Below are 21,648 nucleotides of genomic sequence, written 5' to 3' on the forward strand. Positions count from 1 at the left end.
AGTATCATTAGACAATCATCAGAGGTCAGAGAGAGACAAAAATTACCATGCTTTATTTGCTTAGAGGTTTTACTTGGTGTGGTCATCTCCTCCAGTATTGTCTTTTTTTGCTTTATCTGACTTTAACCGATAGTTTAAAAGGAGAAATATTGGATCCTTCTTCCTTTTAAACATTTCTGCCAGTTTTCATTCTCATAGATTTAAACAAAAACAAAATCTGAATAGATCTAAATGGAGAGATGATTTGATATTACTTCTTTCACACAGTTAAAATGTTCCCTTTGATGGTAAGAATTACTTAAGAATATGGTTGAAAACAGTGTCTTATGGAATCAGAGCATTTATATACTTCTCTGATCTTTAGGTTGCCAAAGCACAGAGGACTGAAAGCTGCATGTCACCAAGCCATTAATCACAATTGATTATTGGTCTAATCAATAGAGGATTTCATTGAATTGGATCAGTCAACCAATAAGGTCAACCTGTCACCTCAGCTAAATCCAGTATGAGGTAATTCATTCTGGTAACTTCTTTAAAATGAAACAAAAAATAAACTGAGAGGAATCCCCCACCCCTTGAAATGTAGAATAGTTTTTTCTCATTCAGCAGCTGATCGGCGTGCTGGAGATTATCAGCATTTGCAAAGTTACATCATTAAGGAGACTGAGGACTCTTTGTAAGTCATATGGCACCAACCTTTGATGATAAGGCACATGGTTTAGAGAGTTCAATTAAGATGCATTATAAGAAAATATTTTTAAATGAAGCCCATATCAGAACTGCAACCATGACAATGTTTGCAGTCCGTTCTTTCTCTTTGTTGTCCCACAATGCTTACCTGGGCATCAATATCTCAGGGAATCGATCCTAAGTCCAATGCATTGATTCAATCATGCAAAACGCATGCCAGCAACTATATTCCTTAAGGAATTCAAGGAAATTTGGTGAGTTATGAAAGGCTCTAGCCAATTTCTACAATGTACAGTGGAAAGCATTCTGACTAGTTGCATCATTGCATGCTACAGAAGCTCTAATGTGGAGTCTATAGAGAGTTGTACACTGTGTCGACTCCATCACAGACACAACCCTCCCAACCATCTAGAACATCTTTAATAAGTGGCATTCATTATTAAGGACCCTCACTATCTGGGACAAGTCCCCGTCTCATCATTACCATTGAGGAGGAGGCTCAGGAGCCTGAAAACCCACACTCAGTATTTTAGGACACCTTCTTCACCACTGCTATCGCATTTCTGAACAGTTCATGAATCCATAAACACTACCTGGTCATTCCTCTTCTGCACTGTATATTTATTTATTTGTAACATCGAAATGTTTATGTCTTGTACTGTTCTGCTGTCACAAAACAATAAATTTTATGACATAAGTCAATGATAATCAACCTGATTCTGATATCTGCTTTATTGCATGAAGATCATCTTCAGCCTCCACAATTTACCCCCCTGAATGGGCTCTGCAGAGATTCTCTTACAATGGTGCAGTCATCCTCCTAACTATCCCTAGAGTCTGCACCAGCATGAATTATGAGGCTACCTTAAAAATGACCCGATAGCTTTCTATGTAAAGTTGTAGCTGGACTACCCACATATCACACAAGGCACATTGGTTTGTCATAATAAGATAGCTTCACAATTTGGTAGAAAGTAGAAAGAACATTACAACACCCACATCATATTGGATGTAGCTACACAGTTTCTGTGTATGCTTCTTCCCTCCTGGAAGATAAGGATTGCTCATTTCCTCTGTAATGTCTGGAATTTAATCTATATTAAAGGTATTTTTAATTTAAAGATATTTAAATTTGCTGTTCTGCATTTTGAGAATTATAGTACTGTTCCAACACAGGAGGAAGCTGCTCAGGTCATTACGTCCATTCCTACTCCTGTCTTGCTGCCCTGCCATCATTCTTCTTTTAAAAGTTAGTACTATTCTCTTTTAAAATCTCTTTTCTACCTCCCTTATGGAAAGTGGTTACAGTTCCTAAATGCTGTTTGTGTGAAAGAAGGTTTTTCCTCACATCTCCCCTTTTATCTACTGTCCAAAACTTTACATTTGGCTTCCCTGGTCTTTAAACAATCTGCTAATGGGATCAACTTCACTTTACTTATCTTATCAAAGTCGCTCATGGATTTGTCCACCTCTGTCAAATTTCCTCTCAGCTTTTTGCTTCTTTAAGAATTCCTGTTTTTCCTATCAGGTGACGCCCTCATTCTTGGAACCATTCCTTAAATCTCCTTTATACCCTTCTGAGAACTTTTACCTTCTCTATGGTGCTCAAACTTAGTGGTGGTGGTGTTGTTTTGTAAGGATTCACCTAGGTCAGTTCATGAAGAGCATATTTTGAGAATAATTTTAACATTAGTGGGAAAGTGACTGGATTGATATGTACAATTGTTTTATGCCTCTCTTGATTCACACTCAGACTTTGAGTTCTACCTCATACTAAAAGTTCAAGTTCAAGTTTAATTATCATTCAACCAAATATGAATACCCATGAATACAGCCAAACCAAGCAGCATTCCTCTGGGACCAAGGTGCAAAACACAGTGCCAACACTCATACACAGCACAAGGCACATACTGTACATATAAGACACCAAGTAAACATACAGTTACTCAAAAAATATATAGACATATGGCCCAAGTCCCTGAGTGACATTCAAGACAATCACTCACAGTTAGACTGCACACCGCCTTCGCATACCAAGTCTAATGCCTTCCTGTAGCAGACAGTAACATGGTCAGCATCGTCCAGCTCTTCCACCATTGAACAGCTCACTGTTAGTATAGACCTGCAGTAGCTGAAGTTGTTAATGTCCAGCGTTGTCCTGCGATCATAAAAAAGTTGCTGAAGAAGGACAAAAACACCTTGGGTTGGCCCCCTAGAGGCCACTTGTGGTGAACTACATATACCTGTCTGGACACGCCCCCTGATGACTGCTCCTGTGGCTCCTCCCACAGACCCCTGTATAAAGGTGATGGAGGTCTGAGCCCGGCCTCTCAGTCTCCAGGATGTAGTATGGTGGTCACTCACTGCTCGTTCCTTCTTCCAGTCAATAAAAGCCGATACCTCGCCTTTACGTCTCAGAGTGAGTTATTGATGGTGCATCACCACTGCATCCAAATGTGCCACAATCTTACCAGATGTTAAGATAAAATAAACCACCTTTTTACACATGGAAGAAACAAACACAACTTGTCCAGAGTCCTGTGGTCTGAAATCAACTTGAACTCTAGCTTGATGATAATGTTAGAACAAGTTTGCATTGCCCTTGGTGTAACTGAATCCCACTTAATCTATTAATTGTTGCAACTCGTATGCTTGCCAATTTTGGATCTTTTCTATTACTAGATACCTGTTCTCATCAGCTACTCTATTGAACTTACAAGGCTTACCCAGTTTCTCTCTCATCCAGGAGTCATTTTGCTGGCCATTGGTAAATACAAGCATGTATTACCCACTGAATTGTTGCTGTATAAATATTTCCACTCAAATTCAATACTGTTTGAAGGATCCCCACTGAATTAAACAGATTCTGACTATTTTAAGCATTTACAGTGTAGCAATTAATTGGAAAGTCCACTGTCTTGAGATGTTGGATCAACTCCAAAAGGTTTAGACAGATCAATGCTCCCTTTTAACTGCTGGAAGAGCACAGAGCTTATGATTTAGTGCTCAGAGATCCACTGGATTTAATGCCACTTCAGTAGTCATGAGACTAAGTCCCTCATTTCATGATAGCAGTAATCCAATCTCTGTCTTCTTAGCACCCTGCTGCCACCCCACATACACCCTGTCTGAATGCCCTGCTGCTCTCCAACTCACAGACACGCTCTAGTCCTGTACCGATCACTTTCACCTTTTATTGCTGCTGTTCCACATATTTATGCAACTGCTTGTTATATAATAAACCTGATTCTGATTCTGATTTGATTCTGTTTTATTCTAATAGTACCAGTGTTATCAAACTGTTTTACATAAATATGCACGGCCATATCCTCACCTGGTGTGTCGAGCTGCAGCTCCTGAGGGACCGCGTTAGGGAACTGGAGCTGCAGCTCGATGACCTTCGTCTGGTCAGGGAGAGTGAGGAGGTGATAGAGAGGAGTTACAGGCAGGTGGTCACACTGCGGCCACGGGAGACAGACTAGTGGGTCACAGTCAGGAGGGGGAAGGGGAAGAGACAGGTACTAGAGAGTACCCCTGTGGCTGTACCCCTCGACAATAAGTACTCCTGTTTGAGTACTGTTGGGGGGGACAGCCTGCCTGGGGGAGGCGGCAGTGACCGTGCCTCTGTCACAGAGTCCAGCCCTGTGGCTCAGAAGGGTAGGGAAGGGAAGAGGAAGGCAGTAGTGATAGGGGGCTCTATAGTTAGGGGGTCAGACAGGCGATTCTATGGATGCAGGAAAGAAACTCGGATGGTAGTTTGCCTCCCTGGTGCCAGGGTCCGGGATGTTTCGGATCACGTTCAAGATATCCTGCGGTGGGAGGGAGAACAGCCAGAGGTCGTGGTACATATTGGTACCAATGACATAGGTAGGAAAAGGGAGGAGGTCCTGAAAGAAGACTACAGGAAGTTAGGAAGGAAGTCAAGAAGCAGGACCGCAAAGTTAGTAATCTCGGGATTACTGCCCGTGCCACGTGACAGTGAGAATAGGAATAGGATGAGGTGGAGGATAAATGAGTGGCTGAGGGATTGGAGCAGGGGGCAGGGATTCAGATTTCTGGATCATTGGGACCTCTTTTGGGGCAGGTGTGACCTGTACAAAAAGGACAGGTTGCACTTGAATCCCAGGCGGACCAATATCCTGGCGGTGAGATTTGCTAAGGCTATTGGGGAGAGTTTAAACTAGAATTGCTGGGGGGTGGGAATCAAATTGAAGAGACTGGGGAAGAGGAGGTTGGCTCACAAATAGAGAAAGCTTGTAGACAGTGCGAGAGGGAGGATAGGCAGGTGATAGAGAAAGGACGCACTCAGACTGAAGGTTGAGTTGCGTCTATTTTAACACAAGGAGTGTTGTGAACAAAGCAGATGAGCTTAGAGCGTGGATCAGTACTTGGAGATATGATGTGGTGACCATTACAGAGACTCAGGGACAGGAATGGTTACTTCAAGTGCCGGATTTTAGATGTTTCAGAAAGGACGGGGAGGGATGCAAAAGAGGTGGGGGCGTGGCACTGTTGATCAGAGATAGTGTCACGACTGCAGAAAAGGTGGACACCCTGCGAAGCCTCTGCCAGTGATGCCTACCATGCAGGGATTGTCTACAGAGTCTTTGTGGGTGTTTTTTATAGACCGCCCAATATTAACAGGGATATCAAGGAGCAGATAGGGAAACAGATCCTGGAAAGATGTAATAATAACAGAGTTGTAGTGATGGGAGATTTTAATTTCCCAATTTTGATTGGCATTTCCCTAAAGCAACGGGTTTAGGTGGAATTTGTTAGGTGTGTTCAGGAAGGTTTCTTGACACAATGTGTAGATAAGCCTACAAGAGGAGAGGCTGGACTTGATTTGGTATTGGGGAAATGAACCTGGTCAGGTGTCAGATCTCTCAGTGGGAGAGCATTTTGGAGATAGTGATCATAATTCTGTCTCCTTTACAATAACATTGGAGAGAGATAGGAACGGACAAGTTAGAAAAGCATTTAATTGGAGTAAGGGGAATTATGAGGCTATCAGGTAGGAAATTGGAGGCTTAAATTGGAAACAGATGTTCTCAGGGAAAATTTCAGAAGAAATGTGGCAAATATTCAGGGGATATTTGTGTGGAGTTCTGGATAGGTAAGTCCCAAAGAGACAGGGAAGTTATGGTAGGGTAGAGGAAGCATGGTGTACAAAAGCTATAATAAATCTTGTCAAGAAGAAAAGGAAAGCTTACAAAAGGTTCAGAGAGCTAGGTAATGTTAGAGATCTAGAAGATTATAAGGCTACTAGGAAGGAGCTTAAGAAGGAAATTAGCAGAGCCAGAAGGGCCATGAGAAGGCCTTGGCAGGCAGAATTAAGGAAAACCCCAAGGCATTCTACAAGTATGTGAAGAGCAAGAGGATAAGATGTGAAAGAATAAGACCAATCAAGTGTGACAGTGGGAAAATGTGTATGGAACCGGAGGAAATAGCAGAGGTAAATGAATACTTTACTCCAGTAGTCACTATGGAAAAGGATGTTGGTGATTGTAGTGATGACTTGCAGCAGACTGAAAAGCTTGAACACGTAGATATTAAGAAAGAGGATGTACTGAGACTTTTGGAAAGCATCAAGTTGGATAAGTCACCAGGACCAGATGAGATGTACCCCGGGCTACTGTGGGAGGCGAGGGAGGAGATTGCTGAGCCTCTGGTGATGATCTTGACATCATCAATTGGGACGGGAGAGGTTCCAGAGGATTGGAGGGTTGCGGATGCTGTTCCTTTATTCAAGAAAGGGGGTAGATATAGCCCAGCAAATCATAGACCAGTGAGTCTTACCTCAGTGATTGGTAAGTTGGAGAAGATCCTGAGAGGCAGGATTTATGAACATTTGGAGAGGTATAATATGATTAGAAGTAGTCAGCATGGCTTTGTCAAGGGCAGGTCCTGCCTTTAGAGCCTGACTGAATTTTTTGTGGATGTGACTAAACACATTGATGAAAGTAGAGCTGTAGATGTAGTGTATATGGATTTCAGCAAGGCATTTGATAAGGTACTCCATACAAGGCTTATTGAGAAAGTAAGGAAGCATGAGATCCAAGGGGACCTTGCTTTGTGGATCCAGAACTGGCTTGCCCACAGAAGACAAAGAGTGGATGTAGATGGGTCATATTCTGCATGGAGGTCAGTGACCAGTGGTGTGCCTCAGGGATCAATTCTGGAACCATTACTCTTCATGATTTTTATAAATTACCTGGATGAGGAAGTGGAGGGATGGGTTAGTAAGTTTGCTAATGACACAAAGGTTGGAGGTGTTGTGGATAGCATGGAGGGCTGTCAGAGGTTACAGCAGGACATTGATAGAATGCAAAACTGGGCTGAGAAGTTGCAGATGGAGTTCAACCCAGATAGGCGTGAAATGGTTCATTTTGGTAGGTCAAATACAATGGCAGAATATAGTATTAATGGTAAGACTCTTGGCAGTGTGAAGGATCAGAGGGATCTTGGGGTCCGAGTCCATAGGACACTCAAAGCAGCTGCGCAGGTTGACTATGTGGTTTAAGAAGGCATATGGTGTATTGGCCTTCATCAATCATGGAACTGAATTTAGGAGCCAAGATGTTGCAGCTATATAGGACCCTGGTCAGACTCCACTTGGAGTACTGTGCTCAGTTCTGGTCGCTTCACTACAGGAAGGATGTAGAAGCCCTAGAAAGGGTGCAGAGGAGATTTACAAGGATGTTGTCTGGATTGGGGAGCATCCCTTATGAGAATAGGTTGAGTGAACTCGGCCTTTTCTCCTTGGAGCAACAGAGGATGAGAGGTGACCTGATAGAGGTATATAAGATGATGAGAGGCATTGATTGTGTGGATAGTCAGAGGCTTTTGCAACACGAGGACACAGGTTTAAGGTGCTGGAGAGTAGGTACAGAGGAGATATCAGGGGTAAATTTTTTACTCAGAGAGTGGTGAGTGCATGGAATGGGCTGCCAGCAACGGTGGTGGAAGCAGATACAATAGAGTCTTTTAAGGGACTTTTAGATAAGTACATGGAGCTTAGTAAAATAGAGGGCTATAGGTAAGCCTAGTAATTTCTAAAGTAGGGACATGTTTGGCACAACTTTGTGGGCCGAAGGACCTATATTTTGCTGTAGGTTTTCTATGTTTCTATATTACCTCAAACTTTACGCCAACCTGTCAATCTTCAGGCCATGCCACTCAGGGACTTGTGCTAATATTATTTGTTGGTGGTATGTGCTGGGTCATAATTATATGCTCTGCGTCTGGCTCTAGGTAAAGTTTTTTGCACCCTGGCTCCAGAGGAATGGTGTTTCATTTAGCTGTATACATGTGTATGCTTGAATAACAATAATCTTGAACTTGAACTTGAATAGTCAGCCCAGGCATCTTATAACTTTGTTATAATGATGGGGGCAGATTGTGTGGAAAGGGGATAGGAAATTTCTTGTCCAACTTAAAGAGATTTTATTTTTACTCATATCCACTATTCTCTCAGTCTTCATTGTTTATCCTCCCCAAAGAACAGATGATGGAAATGCACATTCAAATACCAATTCAGAACCACTTCACCAGCTGAAATTCCCAAACTCATCTGTATAATCTAACTCATCGATTGAAGTCTTTGTCCTAGTCTGTTACGCTGTCATATATGTAATTAGAACAATAATCAACTCAGGGATAACCATAACACTGCCATGGATGGTCCCAAGCCCGGCTACGAAAGGAGGAGGATTGGGCACGGGGCTAGCAACACCATCCCATTAAAACCCAGTGCTACAGAAATACCAACATAAGCTTCAAAGACCTCATCCTTGGGAGAGGAGGAATATATTAAGAAGATGGGTATTCCTGGAGAAAGATTGAAGGACTGGCACAATACAGAGGTCTGTGGTGAGCTACAGTCAGTGGCCTATGCCCCTGTAGGGGTGATGGGGCGTAAGTAAGTAAGGAGATATAAATACAATATGCCAATTGCTAATTAATCTATATGATTATCCTTATGGGTATGGAAATATTTAGTGATAACCTAATGTCATTTCACTCTGACTTCTGACTTTAAGTCCACTACAAAGTAGCATTGGATGTCCTTTCTTTCTGCTGGAGATCAGGATCTGATTAGGGACTGAAATGGTGAAAATAGCTATGGTGAAACTACTGGGAAGACTTAATTCAATTAATTATTGTTGAAGAGATATATTGTAACATTGATATCATCATTTTTGACTATGTCCCCATTGCAAATTTACCTCAGGTGAAATGCTTGAGATATGGATGGCTTGAGTCCTATTTGGAATATCTTAAAAGATCACCATCAGAATTAAATTGGTGACAAATCGAAAGTGGGCATAAGGCTGAACGGGGATTCATAGAGTGGAGATTGTAAAACTGCTCTTCGCATCTACCAATATTTTTGCTGGAAGATTCAAGGAAGCTCCTAAGAATGCCTCTTTAGATCTTTAACCAAAATCTGATGGGCAATCAGGAAAGACACATCAGGAACTCAAGGGATGGAAACCCTTGACCTTCAAGAGCAGACTTGGGACAGGGAACTGGGTAGTAGGAGAGAGCTGGTAGGATGATTGGATTAGGAAAGAGGTTCCAGAGGGTTGGGTAAAATCCTCAAAAGATGGCCAAAATTATTGAAAATAATAACTATAAGCTGAAGTTGAGAGTGTGCCTTCCATTTAACGTTTTCCCACAGTAAAAAATCTTAATTTTGCCGTTGGTAAAAGATTGATTAAAAAAAAGTTCAAGGATAAAGGTGAGTATGACTACTAAGTCAGATATGGTAGACTGCATGGCCTCCTTCCGTCCTAATGAAGAAGTTGAACTGGATCTAAAAGAGAAATGTCAACACCACATGGGGTTGTTCTTACAGCAAGATACAGGGATATATCTGACACCGAAACAAAATGGAAATAATAACAATTAAAAAGAATAATCTTCTTGTTTTTTTCCTCATATTTTATGGAAGGTTTAAGCAAACAAAAGGGGAGATCCTACTCTGGCTTGCTGACAACACAGCCAACAGATTCCTACAAGAACAGCCGCAGTGAGGACAGAGTTAACCTGGAAGGTTGTGCTGTTTGTAATGGCTCTGTGCTTCGCGAATGGCTCTCTGCTTCTCCTGTTAATCTGTATTTTACGAATGAGAAGCTTTGCATTATGCAAATCGTTAGATAGGAACAGGTGACATTTCTGCAAAGAACATGATCAGCGGCCCAGACCTGTAGTGGGCTGCTGATTTATATATTAGTATCTGTCATAGAATTGTAGATGACTTGATCTGCATGCGATCATTTATTTTTCTTTCCTCCCTTCGCAACACCACCCCCCCCCCCCCCAACTTTTTATGTTTTTAAATATCATTTACCCCTCATCTTAACGGTTGATATCAGCTAGCGCCAACCTGGTCAATACTAATGCCTTGCCACCAATAAAGAGCAAATCAGCTCGCAACTTGACTTGTCTTATCATGCAGTCAAAAACTGATGGCTAAGAAGTCATAAAGATCCCATTTAATCTTTTGCCTATCTATCATTGCAATGTCTTTATCCTCTTTGTGCCGGGTAATATCTGCTCATTATGAAAGCAAAATAGATCTGGCATGAATAAAGTGGAATGAAGTGCTCACTTTGATTTGACAGTATGATCAGTGGGTGCAGTAATCTTCAAGAATCAGGCCTAAATTAGTCTGTAACAGTAATTTGGGAGAACAGCTCGGAGCAGACACATCTGGTTTCATATATTGTGACGTGTTCTAATAAAACATCCCAGGCAATTTATACTCTGTGTGCATGGCATAATCTTCAGCACCTCTTACAATGTCTAATCAACGGCGTCAGCTGAAGAGAGAAAAAAAATAAAAGTTCAATTGAGAGCAAAATCAAAGAAGATTGGAAAACTATTCTCAATTGAAATTACATTTGTAAATTACCCACTGTTCTTTATTCAGGGGGCATTATAGTAAATCTATTTCAGAGGCAATAATTCAGAGGAACATAAGCATGTACAGGACTGACATCCCATTACAGTTATGGCAGGATCATACTCTCATGAATACTCGAGGAAGAAAGCAAAATGCTATTGTGTTATGATGGAATTGCTCGAATAAACTTTACTTATTTTACAATACACCTGCAGGGATCTTAAATGTTTCAAAATTAATGGAAATTACTTGCGTTTAATCATTCTAATCAAACACGCTGGCCTCTCCACTTCAGCAACCATTTCTCCATTTTCTACATTTCACGTCCTGCATCCCTCTCTGAAATGTCACCTTGTTGAAAACCATTATATAAGGGCATGAGAAGGAGAATTTCTCTTTGTGTTGGGGGTGGTGAATTTGTAAATACCACCCTTAGAGATGTGCTTATTGATTTCAAAGTTCAAAATTCAAAGAAAAATTCATTATCAGAGAAATCAGGGTTGCATGTCACCACATGCAACCCCGAGATTGTTTTCCCTGTGGGCTTACTTAGCAAATCTACAGAACAGGATCAATTAAAAAAAACTGCAAATGCAAATATAAATAAATAGCAATAAATAACAAGGTAAAGAGTCCTTAAAGTGAGACCATGGGTGGTGGGAACACCAGAAAAAGAATGAGTGTGGTTATCCCCTTTTGTTCAAGAGCCTGATTGTTGACTGTTCTTCAACACTGGTGGTGCGAGTCCTAAGGCTCTGGTGCCTTCTACTTGATAGCAGCAGTGAGAAAAGAGTATGGCCTGGGCTGTGAGAATCTTTGATGGTGGATGCTGCTTCTCTATGGCAACGTTTTATATAGATGGACTCAATGGTTGTGAGGGCTTTACCTGTGATGTACTGGATCAAATCTACTACCTTTTGTAGGATTTTACGTTCAAGGCACTGGTGTTGCCATACCAGGCCATAATGCAGCCAGTCAGCACACTTTCCTCCACACATCTATAGAAGTTTGCCAAGGTTTTTGATGACACACTGAATCTCCACAGACTCATGAGGAAGTAGAGGCACTGCCATGCTTTCTTTGCAATTATATTTATATGATGTGTCCAGGACAGGTCCTCTGAGATAGAGACACCTAGGAATTTAAAGTTACTGACCCTCTCCACCTCTGATCCTCCATTAATTACTGGCTCATAGACCTTCGGTTTCCCTTTCCTAAAGTCTACAATCAGTTCCTTGGTCTTATTGACATTGAGTGAGAAGTTGTTGTTATTACACCACTCGGCCAAATTTTCAATCTCCTTCCTGAAGGCTTCTTTTATCAATTACATAGAAAACCTTCCCCAGGCATGCCAAATGGGGTAATTCTATTCTTTGTGCCTTAAAACAAATCAGCTGACCTGCTGAACTCACAGAACATCCCACCAGGAGGATAGAGATGGGAAGCAAGAGAAGGCAGGCTCGGGACTCCTGGGACCAGAGGTGGTGGTGGTACACTTTCAGGAACAATGGCCTTGGCAAAGATAGGGGACTGCACTTGCTGCTGACCTTGAAAAGACTTGTTCGCAAGGTTTAGGCACGTTTGCAGATGCGGGTTGCCCTGTTTCCAGTGGAAGTTATCCATGCTCTATTGTCATTCTGGCAGCGAGCAACAGTGACGTCAACAAACTGGCTAATTATCCAATCAGAGTGAAGAATTCTCCAAGGAATCAAACTAGGAAGTAAAATAAGAATGGTGGAAGAACTCAGACAATAAGGCAGCATCTATGGAGGGGAATAAGCAGTTGATGTTTTGGTCCAAGACCCTTCATCAGTGCAGGAAAGAAAGGGGACATAAGCTAGGATAAGAAGGTGGTGGGGAGGGGATGGAATACAAGCTGACAGGCTTGACACCAGGTGAGGGAGAAGGTAGGTGAATGGGGGAGGAGATGAGGTAAGAAGCTGGGTGGTGATAGGTGGAAGGGGTATAGTGCTGAAGAAGGAGAAGGGATATAATAGAAGAGGACAGTGCGCCATGGAAGAAAGGGAAGGAGGAAGGGAACCAGGCAGAGTTGATAATAAGTTGAAGAGAAGAGAAGGGATGAGAGGGTAACCAGAAAGGGGAGTGATAAAAGAAAGAAGGAGAGAGGGAAAGAAATTGCCAGAAGTTGGAGAACTTGATGTTCATGCCATAGAGTTGGAGGCTACCCAAATGGAATGTGAGGTGATGCTCCTCCAGCCTGAGTTTGGCCTCATCATGGCAGTAGTGGAGACTATGGACAAATATGTAAAAATGTTTGTAAGTTGATAACCTTTCTTCAGACAGAAATGAGAAACAGGACATGTTTAAGCTTGTAGAGAAGAAAATGGAATGGAGGAAGAAAGGGAATGTCTGTGATAGGTGGAAACCGGAATGCTGGGAAAGGACAGCAAGTAAGGCAGGAGAGAGAAAATCAAGGTTACTTGAGAACTAGCCGAGATTATAAAACAAAATGCTGCATGTATTGGAAATCTGAAATAAAAGCAAAAAGTGCTGGAAACTGCCAGAATAACAGAGGAAAATAAATAGTGCTGACATCCTCCTATTGAAAGCATATTAGCTTTCTGTGATTTGTGTACAAGGACACTCAGGAGACTTTGAGCATCAACATTTCTGAATCTTTCACCAGTTTACATATTTCTGATTTCCCTGCCTACCTCATGTTTTTCCACACCGAGTTTCACCTGAACGTTGTGCTCTTACTCAGCTCGTCTATGTACTCTTGAAGCTTCTTTACATCCTCATCGCTGCTCATTTCCACTAACTTTTGTTTCATTAACAAACTTGGAAATGTTACGGTAACCTGTCTTCAGCTATGTCATCGATATTGTGAATAGTTGGTACCCAGCAGTCTATGCTTGTGATACACAATTTGTTACAGACTACTAATTGAGGAGGACCTATGTAAAATCATTTGTTTTTCTCCCCATCTATTAACTAAGTCTCCGCAAGTATATTACCCTCAATTCAATTAGTTTTAACTTTGTTCAATAAAATCCTAGATTAACTCTTACTAATTGCCTTCTGAAAATCCAAATATAGTTTTCAGTTGTTCCCCCTAATCTACTCAACTAGATCCCTCAATGAACCCTAATAGATTAGTCAAACATGATCTCCTTATCATAAGTGCACATTGACTCTGTTTAATCATTAATGTCTAGGTGTATTTATATCTCATCCATTATTATAGATTCCAATATTTATCCAACAACTGATTCTGAGCAAATAGCCAAGTATTTCTCCATTTTCTTTCTTCCTTTTCTCTTAAGTGGTGGGATCGTATTTGATTCCCTCCAACCCACAGTAACCAATTCAGAATCTACAGAACTTTAGATGATACTGTATCCAGGCATTCTTTATTTGCACTGTCACCACTTTCAAAACTGTGAAATACAGTATAGATAACCAGGTCCATGGGATTTATTAGGATTCCAGATAATTAAATTCTCTAGCAGTTTTTTTTAACGTATTAATTTATTTTACTTCCTCATTTGCATTGAACGCTTTATTCTCCAGGATTTACTCAAACCTCCAACAGATTAGTCAAACATGACTTTTCCTTCAAAAATCCAGGTTGAGTCTGCTCCATCACTTTATTCTATTTAAGGTGTTCTGTCATTGCTTCCTTTACTGTGGATTGTTTAATTGGGGGAAAAGCAATTTCCGCAGAATGTTTAATGATGTGTAATAATGTAGTGGAGAGTATATTGACTGGATGCATCACGGCTTGGGATGGAAACACCAATGCCCTTGAATGGAAAATCCTAAAACAAGTTGTGGATATGGCCCAGTCTATTATGGGTAAAGCCCTCCCAACCATTGAGCATATCTGCATGAAATTCTCCCGCAAGTAAGCAGCGTCCATCATCAGAGACCCACACCACCCAGATCATGCTCTTTTCTAGCTACTGCCATCAGGGTGAAGGTACAAGAGCCTCAGGACTCAAACCACCAGGCTCAGGAACAGTTAGTACCTCTCAACCATCAGGCTCTCAAACTAAAGGGAATGAATTCACTCAACTTCTCTTGCCCATTCACTTAAATGTCCCCACAATCAATGGACTCACTTTCAAGGACTCTTTGTCTCATATTCTCGATATTTATTGCTTATTTGTTTATTATTATTATTTCTTCTTTTTGAATTTGCACAGTTTGTTGTCTTTTACACTCTAGTTGAAAGCTGTAGCTGGACAGTATTTTGCTGATTTCGGTTATTATCTATAGATTTATTGAGTATGCCCAAAGAAAATGAATCTGAGGGTTGTGTATAGTGACATATATGTACTCTGATAATAAAATTCTCTTTGAATGTATCCACAGTTAGAAATTGACCCTCATTGTGACAGTTCCCTGAAATAAAATATGCTGGCAAAGTAGATTAATTTCAGCAGTGAAGTTTCTTGCTCTGATTCTGTACCTACATAAAAGCATTGAAAAGGACCTCTCCCATCTGTCTCACAATCTCTTTGACCTCCTACTGTCAGGCAGAATGTACCACAGTATAAAAACAAGGATTGTTAGGCTGGTAACAGATTCTTTCCCCAGTGAGATCCCTGAGCACTCTGCTACCACCCAATACACAATACTTATGACAGAGCCATAGCATTATACTGTTGTATATTCAACTATATGTCGTATATGCACTTTATGTCGAGTTGTGCATCTACGGAATGTTATTATCTGTTAATATCATTTCCTGTGTAGTATGTGATATATGTACTGTGCTTGCAGCTTGGTCCCTGAGGAATGTTGTTTCATTTAGCTGTATACATGTGTACAGTTGAATGACAATATACTTGAACTTGATTAGGTATAGAAGCATCCATCCCAAACAGGCATAAGGATCTTGCTGCTTATTGAAGACCAGTCTGGGAAAGCTGCAGGGATTTTCAGTGTAGTTTGTGGCTTGATTCACAAAGCAGCCACAGGAAGCTATCACTAAAAAGGTAAGTAACTGTTTGCTAACCTGTCATCCTGTGGAGCGGATGAGGGAGGTCACATCTTGTGGTGAACTACATATACCTGTCTGGACTGCTCCTGTGGCTCCTCCCACAGACCCCTGCTGACTGCTTCTGTGGCTCCTCCCACAGACCCCTGTATAAAGGCGATTGAGGCCTGATGCCCGGCCTCATTCTCCAGGATGTAGTGTTGTTCATTCTTCCAGTCAATAAAAGCCGATACCTCGCTTCTTACATCTCAGAGTGAGTTATTGATGGTGCATCACATCTCAAACAACCCCGACTACATCATCTTTGTCCATCCACCAGCAGCACAAGAATAACCGCTGCTTGGACAGAAGGCATCAGGTGAAGAGGCTGAACATGATTATTTCTTGGTCTGCTGAAAGAGATTTGAACCAGTAAATGAATAGAGGGGTGTGGGCCAAGCACGAGAAAAAAGAACAAACTCAGATAGACATCTTGATCAGTGTTGATGAGTTGAGCCTGTTTATGTGGTGTAAAATTCTGTTAGCCCATTTTTGGCATTCCAGTGGATCTCATCCTTTCTCTAAATGTCATTCTAAAACCACAACTTTTAATTTGCAAATTAAATCTTATTGTGAAACAAATCAGAAAATATGGGAGATTCTCAGCAAACCATGTAGATCAAATAATCAGAGCTGTTAGAATGGGTTTTTACTGCATTAGCACTGTTTGAGACAATAAACAACTGTTGAACTCAGATATGATGTAGAAATTTGCAAACAGATTTTCTAGTTAATAGGTAATGGAAATCCTGAGCTAAACTTAGCATTGAGTGTCAAGCTATATCAGGATTTACCCATGCTTTCTAATTTACTTCAACATTATTATCTCATCTCTAAAACGTTTCTTGTAATTCCAGGTTTTATTTTTTTTTATTCTGAGTCAGGGCATTCTCACCAATCTAAATGTACCTTTCCAGAGCAGCAATGGTTGGAGTGATCATCGCACATTCTTCTGAAGGTAGTCTCAACTTAATTCCAAAGTTACTTTCTAGCACGATACGCTCTGTGGCCACTTTATTGGGTATGCCTGAACGCCTGCCTATGAATGGAAATATCTAACCAGCCAATCATGTGGCAGCATCTCAATGCACAAAAGCAAGCAGACATGGTCAGGAGGTTCGGATGTTCAGATCAAACATCAGAATGGGGAAAAATGTAATCTAAGTGACAATGACTGTGGAACGATTGTTGGTGCCAGACAGGGTGGTTTGAGTATCTGAGAAACTGTTGGCCTTTTCATGCACACCCTCTCTAGAGTTTACAAAGAATAGTGAGAAAAACAAAAAAGCGTCCGGTGAGTGGCATATCTGTGACCGAAAATGTCTTGTTAATGAGAGAGGCCAGAGGAGAATGGCCAAACTGGTTCAAGCTGACAGGAAGGCGACGATATCTCAAGTAGCCATGCATTACAACAGTGGTGTAGAGAAGAGCATATCGGAATATACAACATGTTGAACCTTGACGCGGATGGGCTACAGCAGCAGAAGACCACGAACCTACACTCAGTGGCCACTTTATTAGGAATGGGAGGTATATATCTAATAAAGCTGCCACTAAGTGTACATTGTACTACAATTGTAACAAATTCCCCAAAGGGCACTGCAGGCAATCAACATCAGCAGAAATGTATCCCATTACAATTTGCAACTCAAGGCCTAATAAATCACTTGCTGTTACAATCAGCCTAGTTAAATGAATACGGAAGAGCATACAGGGAGCAACATCACACAGATCTAAAGATGAGATGCCAACCTGAATAAGCCACAACATGGAATTACAAGTGTGTTAAACACATGTAATCAATCTCAAAATCAATATATCTGATCGGAGGTCTGCTAGTTGACTACGTTTGGTTGTAAATACTGGTGCGTGTGAGCTATTGGAAGAAGATTCAAAGAGCATCTTCCTGCTCAGTGATGTCTGAGCCCAGTATTTTCCTGCTAAAAATATAGTTGAACCATTCACAATCATATTCAATCCTAGTAGCAAGTACATGATCCACCTAACTAATTCACAAGATCCCCACCATCAGTGAAGACTGTCCTCAGCTGGTTTAATTCACTGCACATGATATCCAAAAGCAATGTAGGATGTGTAAGCTCTCTGTTGGACAGGGTTGACCATGGATGTTGCACTCTAGTTATCTATGTATACGTAAACCAGGGCAGTACAATGTGGGCAGTGAGCTATTACCCATGTAGTTTCTTCATGCAGCCGATGAATCTAAAGGAACGGCCAAGGCCAATACAGTTTGACACCAGTGGCATTGCAGGACTTCCTAGCCAGTGTTGAACATAATGTAGGACTGCCTTAGGGAAATTAACTCCAGATTTTTCCTCTGGATTCACTCCTGAAGCCTTCACCTTGAGTGGGTATAGTCGCAAGGCAGCAGAGGTTTGAGATCTGAGTTTTTCTTCTCTTAGATGAGCTGCCAACCATGGCAGATGAACCCCATCTGCCCGAAGCTACTGGCTTTAAGGTGAGCAGTTTCAACATCTGTGAAGATCTATCCAGGGCCCAACATATTGATGCGATTACAAAGAAGGAGCAACAGTGGCTATATATGATTAGGAGTTTGAGGAAACTTTGCATATTACCAAAGATTCCTGCAAATTTCTATAGCTGTACTGTGGAGAGCATTATAACTAGCTGCATCACCATCTGATAAGGAGGGGTGACTGCACAAGATTGGAAAAAGCTGTAAACTCAACCAGCTCCATCATGGTCACTAGCCTCCCCAACATCAAGGACACTATCAAAAGGCGATGCCTCAAAAAGGTGGCATCCATCACTTAGGAACCCCATCACCCAGGACATGCCCGCTTCTCATCAGGGAGGAATAACTGGAGCCTGAAGACACACGCTCATGGTTCAGGAACAGCTTCTACCCCTCCGCATTTGTTTTAGTTAATTAATTTAATTATATGCATATTTCTTCAAAATTCAAAGTGCAAAGTAAATTTATTATCAAAGGACATACATGTCACCATATACAACCCTGAGATTCATTTTCTTGTGGGCATACTCAATAAATCTACAGAATAATAGCCATAACAGAATCAGTGAAAGGCTGTTCAACTAGGGTGTTCAGCCAGAGTGCAGAAGACAACAAACTGTGCAAATACAAAAAGAAAGAAACAGTAATAATGAACGAAAGAAGCAATAAATATTGAGAACATGAGATGAAGAGTCCTTGAAAGTGAGTCTATAGGCTGTGGGAACATTTTAATGATATGGCAAGTGAAGTTGAGTGAAGTTATCACCTTTGGTTCAAGATCTTAATGGTTGAGGATAATAACTGTTCCTGAACCTGGTGGTGTGAATCCTAAAGGTCCTATAGCTTCTTCCTAGTGGCAGCAACAAACAAAACACATTGTGTCTATGTTTGGTGATATCACAATGATTGCAAAATTTTTGGAAATAAAATACTTCAAATGAATGATCTATCTTTGTTCCATTGTGTATAAAATTAATCTGCAGAAAACTTTGACAAAGGATGTTATAAAAATTCTCCTAATGAAGTGGAAACCAACCAATTTGTTGAGTAGTTACTTTATTGAGCCATGACCTTCAATGGAGTTCATCTCCAGCAATGGATGGCAACTCTGCAATTGTTGGATGCCAGCTTTCTCAGAGGGGTCCCGATGTGAATGGTACACACCTTTCACAACATAAGGAAGGACATTGGGCTTTAACAGGAGTCTGACTTCAATATATTTCTAGATGCTTCCAATCTTCACTGAAGGCTGCATTTTGGGCTACATTGTATGATCTGGGATTGGATGCAGACTGTGCAAAGATGAAGTTATAATCTAAGATAACAATTTGATTTTATGTAGGATTTAAAGGAAAACTGATTGAATAATCAGGAAAGAAAACAGTATGCAAATATTCTTTCCAAATTGGAGAATTATGTTTGAGGTTTGCACTTTGTGGTACGGTAGTGTAGTGGTTACCGTAATGCTTTGCAGTGCCAGTGGTCTGGGTTCAATTCTCACCACTGTCTGTAAGAAGTTAGTAAGTTCTCACTATGAACACATGGGTTCTCTCCAGCTTCCTCCCACATTCCAAAGATGTTTGGTTAGGGTTAGTGAGCTGTGAGCTACATTGGCACTAGAAGTACGGTGACACTTGACCCCAGTACATACTTGGGCTAGTTTGATCATGGACACAAATGGCACATTTCACTGTCCCGTATGTTTCAATGTTTTGATGTACGTTTGACAAATAAGGCTAATCCTTAATTTTTGGAATGGTGGCTAACTATTTATTGCAAGCAACAAGCCAGTACTGTTTATCCCCATAATTTAACCTGTTTTACTGAGAATATCAGCTATCCTTACTTTGTCTGGTCTAAGTGTGTCTCCAGATGTACGAACTTGAGTCCTTTACGTTTGAAATGGGTGAGCAGATCAGTTAGTAAAGGAGTCAGATGGATAATAAACACAGCTCATACCTTTAGTGATCTCATTCCATTAGCCGAAATAAAACAGAAGGCACGTACACTCAGTGGCCACTTTATTAGGTAGAGGAGTAGAACCCAGTGCGGTCTTCTGCTGCTGTAGCCCGTCCACTTCAATGTTTGACATCTTGTGCATTCAACGACACTCTTCTGCACACCACTGTTGAAATGCCTCTGTGTTTGAGTTACTGTTGCCTTCTTGTTAGCTTGAACCAGTCTAGTCATTCTCCTCTGACCTCTCTTACTAACAAGGTGTTTTCATCTACAGAATCTCCGCTCACTGGATGTTTTTTTTTTGTTTTAGCACCATTCTCTGTAATCTCGAGAGACCGTTGTGTGAAAATCCCCAGAGATAAACAGTTTCTGACATATTCAAATCACCCTGTTAGAATCAGAATCAGAATCAGGTTTAATATCACTAGCATATTTTGTGAAATTTGTTGTTTTGTAGCAGCAGTACATTACAATACATAATGATGAAAAACTACAAGTTAAAATAAGTATAAAATATGAAATATAATAAATGAATTCAATTCAGCAAGTAGTGCATAAAAAGAGGGGGAAAATAGTGAGGTAGTGTTCACTGTCCATTCAGAAATCTGATGGCAGAGGGGAAGAAACTGTTTCTGAAGCATTGTGTGTGTGTCCTCAGGCTCCTGTACCTCCTTCCTGATGGTAACAATAAGAAGAAGGCAAGTCCTGGGTGATGGGGGTTTTTAGTGCAGGATGCTGCCTTTTTGAGGCATTGCCTTTTGAGGGGGTCTTGATACTTGGAACTGGCTGAGTTTAAAACTTTTTCCAATCCTGTGCAGTGGCCCCTCCATACCAGACAGTTAGAATACTCTCCACGGTACATCTGTAGGAATTTCTGAGTGTCTCGGGTGACATACCAAGTCTTAGATCACATTTTCTCCCCATTGTGTTGTTCGGTCTGAACAACAACTGAACCTCTTGACCATGTCTACATGCTTTTATGCATTGAGTTGCTGCCACAGGATTGGTTGTTTTGATATTTGTATTAACAAGCAGGTGTTCCTAATAAAGTGGCCACCGAGTGTATATCCTGTGGGTGCAGGGTTTTATTTGCATAAGGATAATAATAATTAAGAACAGGTCAAATTGTAATTTAAGAAGCTGTAAATGCAGTAGAGTCCTGTAATGGTTAACTCCTGTTTTGCTGAATTTGCAATGTTATATTAGCAAGATTATATCAGTTAATTATATGGTATCAGGATTGCATTAATCATTTGAAATAACTCCCATGCAATGTAAAAATAGACTGGAGACACTGCTTCAATTATCAACCCATTTCACACAGTTAATTTCTAAAAAGAGGAATAGTTTCTGAACAATGGGCAATTGGTGCTGTGTTTGTATGAGAATGTATTAAATGTCTGTCCAGTTTGAGATCTGGAAAGGTGTAAGTATAAATTAAGGAATTGCTGATTAAAATGGTGGATGTTTCGATTTTAATTTCAGTTATCGGTGGAGATTTCCTTTGGTGTTCCCCTGCCTGTGGCCCCCTATCTATTTACATATCTATTCAGTTGTAGGGACTCATTGGAAGAAATTCTTAATTTA

Source organism: Hemitrygon akajei, chromosome 4 (genome assembly GCF_048418815.1).
Source record: "Hemitrygon akajei chromosome 4, sHemAka1.3, whole genome shotgun sequence".
Taxonomy (NCBI): Eukaryota; Metazoa; Chordata; class Chondrichthyes; order Myliobatiformes; family Dasyatidae; genus Hemitrygon; species Hemitrygon akajei.